The following is a 4165-nucleotide window of genomic DNA, read 5'->3' on the forward strand; positions in this document are numbered from 1 at the left end:
CTATAGACGTCAATTCCTGGATGATCCACTATCTGAATCCTCGGATTTCCAGTCTAATTTTCGGAACCAGCACCAGTAGTAACAGAAGTAACCGGAGCTGCATTCGTAGAGCTTGCCATGGCAAATTAATTCACATAAAGATAGATAAAATAGACTCATCAATCACACTTAGATATGCAAAGATTATCATAAGGATGGCTTTAATACCATGTTAAACTCACCACAGAAGAAAGAGATGCAGCAAAAAGTACATGGAATTGTACCGAAGTTCTCATTCAAAACTTGAGCATTAAAGCTCCTCTAATAATGTTCTGTACAAGCGGGAAAGAAATGAAGAAGACGACCTTCAACAGATAAGATGTGAAATTACTAATAAAAGTGTGACAAACGATTTTAATACAAAGAGAATTACACAAAGATAAGACTAAATGGACAAGTGTTCGAATTCTGGCGTTTCCTTGCTGGTGACTGAAGAATTCAGCTTGAACTTGAGCTGCCCATTCTCATCAAGAGATTTGTCTATCTATTCATTTGTATTTATCATCTATGAAGTAGCAGGACATGAGTAATTTTCATGAAAGCAGTCCCTAGTCTAGAAAAAGAATATCATAATAAAAGACATAAATAAAGTAACTAAAAAAAGTTGACATTTCCTAATGTTTAAAGAAAGCAATGCAGGTATACAAGCTTGTGAAGGAACAAGGAATTTGCATGACAGAGGAAAGTGCAAGGGCACAGTCCTCCAACTATGGAGGATTTGAGACAGGCAAAATTTTGGCTTTGGTAAGCCCATTGACAATCAAAACACAAAGAAATTGCCTGCACAAATCGGCATCTTTACAACAAGAATCTCAACAAGTATCAGGTACCATTTGAAGCATTCTGATTCCCCCCCTCCCCCTAAAAGAAAAGGATGAACTATATTAATAGAGATCAACATTTGGAAGACACTGGAGACTAGAAGAGGTCAAGGCATAAAGAGGGCTTGAGAAGCAAATTCATTTCATGAAATTTGCATAGATTAGTAATAACTGACATTCGCAATGGTAGAGCTGTTTTACATAGAACTTCCATGTCATGGAGTAAAGCTATAAGATATCAATTGATGTGGTCCTAATTTTGAATAAGGGATTGTGAGAGAATTTTTTAGGAACGGATGTAATGAATGGTCAAATCAATGAATAGTAACCTTATTTTTAAAAAATAATATCTTTAGTATTTATAGTGGTGTTGAGAGTTATGTAGTATGGTAGGGTATATGTATTTGTTGTGTGGCTTAAATAGTAAAAAAATAGCTTTTTAACCTTGTAAATAAATATATATTATCAACATATACATCATACAACGTAGAAGACCAAACGATTTAAGGAAAATGCAATATTCAAACAAAATCCTAACACATCTAAGAAAAATATATGAAAGACAACATCACAAAATGATTCCAAGTGAATGTGAAATGGGAAATAATGTCAAGCATGTGGCCAAATAACCCCGCTACCATAAAATCATCACGGACTTTCCCTAACTCCTTAAGATGAGCGATCTTGATGGGCGAACTACTCCACTTCAAGGCCAACCCCTAACCATCGTCTATACCGTACAAAATTTTTTCCTTCCAGGGACCTTTAGAGGAAACAGACCAGCCCAAGAATCTACCCGCCTTGCGTGGACAGAAGCAGAAATATCTTGCATCGTCAGTAGAAGAAGACAACTCAGCCACTCGGCAGATAGCACACAAGGCGTGAAAGCCTTCTAGAGTTAGGGAGGCCCCAACTCTCGAAGGCGATGTCACCACCCTTCAAACCACATAAAGGAATTCGGCATAAGCTGGCTAACACAAATACCATATCGTGACAAGGAGTGAGGAGGAACAGAAAACCCGCAGTCAAAGAAAGCAGCATAAATAGTGAAACACCCGTCAGGAGGGTACCTAATCCTCCAGGCAGAACCACAAGCTGTTCTCGAGTAAGAATACTATCGCATGTGCCCAACATCCAACACACGACCCCGTGGTTCATGACACCATTGAATACCCAGACGCCTCCCATCATCAACTCCCGACACTAAAACAATACTCGATCGACCCAACACCTCATAAGCTTCGGCCTCCTCACTCTCACTTTCAACCCCCTCACTTTTGTCCTCCTCATTCCCAACTTCCTCATTTTCACTCTTGCCCCACTCCTCATTAACATCCCCACCTTAGCTAACAGACACGACTTCATCCACTTGTTCGCTAGGCCTAGACCCAATGAAGTTGTTAGACTCAAAATCATATATGTCCTCTAAATTCTCAACTGAGTTAAAAGAAGCACTTAGGCAAACGCATAATCGCGGCAATGTGATCGGGTGAATAACCTTCTAGATATGGAGGGAAGTCACGCCACGCATTATTAGCTGTAGAATACTCAACATGAGGAAAATATTCGCATCCCCTTCGTCCCCAACCCCGCACGAGGAAAGGGGGACCACACCCCCAAGCTAACCCCCCTTCCGGAAGGCCGCACCTCTCCAGCCCCCCATTCCCTAGCCGAGCACCACCAAAATCCTCCCCGTTCCACATTTCAATTAATCCGAAGGGAAAATACAATACAAAGCAACTACAAGAAAAAACTAAACTAGAGAGGGTGGAAGAATTACTTTTACTTGCCATTTGAAGAGGAGGGAATGTGGCAAATGGAATGGGAGAGGAAACAAACATAGTGAGGTAGATGGGTGGAGAACAATTAATGACTTCCCACCCACCCACTCCCATGTATTAAACTCAAGTCTTTTTCTCTTAGAAAATTGTTTATTCTCGAACAAATTACTACACCGAAAATTAAATATTTCATCCAAGAGTAGGGCTATATGATGTAGATGTTGGTAATACATGTTTATTTACAAGGGTTGAAAAGTATTTTTCTTACTATGTAAGCCACACAATGAATACATACACTCTAGCACACTGCATAACTCTCAACACCACTATAAATACTCAATATATTATTTTTTAGAAGAAGGTTACTATTCATTGATTTGGCGACTCATTACATCCTATCCCGAAAAATTTTCTCACTAAATTTTAATTTTATCTGATTGTGTTGCTGTGTAAAGGGTAAATTTCCCGTCTCATCCCTTATTCAGAATCCGAACCACATCACAATTGATTGTAGAAGCTCAAATAATTATCTCTCAGCAACCCGAATAATACAAGGCCATGGACTATAACCACACATATGAAAACAGTAAGATATTGCCTACCTAAAACCAGAATATAACAACGATTTCCTTTGATCCTTGGTGTCAATCTAGTAGCGTTGACAAGATATTCACACCCATAAACTACTACAAAAACTTTAGCAGAATAAGTCAAGATGCTGCATGAACATTTAGCAAAGATAGTCACTCTATCAGTCCTAGCACACCAAAAATGCTAACAATGGCAGATCATTTAGTTTTTGGATTTCCTTCATCATTTTACTGAAATTAAGTAAGATATAAAAATGTTAATTTGTTTGTTAGCAACAAACATTAAACAAAGACATTCTGCTCTTTTCAACAACATTAAACATTAATTTTGCGATTTGTAAATGTAGAAATCACAAATCCATTTCAATATTAAACTACTGGCCCTAAGTACTTAGATCAAAAAGGTAAAAAAGAAGGAAAAAAGAAAAAATGAAGACGGAATTTTACCGGCAAAACTAAGCAAAAGAGAAGCCAACCTTTTTGTTTGATATGCTCTTTTCCTTCACCCACAACTAACAGTGCAATCCCCTTCTTTCAACTCCGAGGAGGGGAGCAAAAAATCTTTGAACTTCGGCAGCATATTGGCGAGTTGTTGATCAACGGTACACCGGTGAGTTGTTGTGGCAGCGCACTGGCGAGAAAGAAAGAGAAGAGACATCCTCGTAGAGAGTTGCAATTTGCAGATTTAGGTTAGTCAAAAAAGAAAATTTGGGGGCAGCAACTTTTAAAAAAATATTTAGCCAAAAAAGAAAAATGATTTATTAAAAAATCAATTGGTTTGAATTTCATCTTTTTTTTCCACATAGGATTAAAAAATTTAAGACAGAAACAAAGATAGATTTTATAAAAAAAGAATAAACTTCAAGATTCATATTTCAGATGAGACAAAGAACGAAATAACATCAAAATTAAGGACGAAAAATAAAAAAAAAAA

The 4165-nt window shown here is 37.7% G+C and overlaps 1 long non-coding RNA gene across 1 annotated transcript; it reads right to left on the reverse strand.

The window, feature by feature from the left end:
• Nucleotides 1–238: 238 nt before the first annotated feature.
• On the reverse strand, nucleotides 239–3933 carry LOC110011506. The gene is made up of 2 exons (XR_002286525.1): nucleotides 3708–3933; nucleotides 239–544 (listed from the first exon to the last, which is right to left on the reverse strand). It is a non-coding gene; the product is annotated as an uncharacterized LOC110011506 (long non-coding RNA).
• Nucleotides 3934–4165: the final 232 nt, after the last annotated feature.

This window comes from Sesamum indicum, unplaced genomic scaffold (genome assembly GCF_000512975.1).
Source record: "Sesamum indicum cultivar Zhongzhi No. 13 unplaced genomic scaffold, S_indicum_v1.0 C00725, whole genome shotgun sequence".
NCBI lineage: Eukaryota > Viridiplantae > Streptophyta > Magnoliopsida > Lamiales > Pedaliaceae > Sesamum > Sesamum indicum.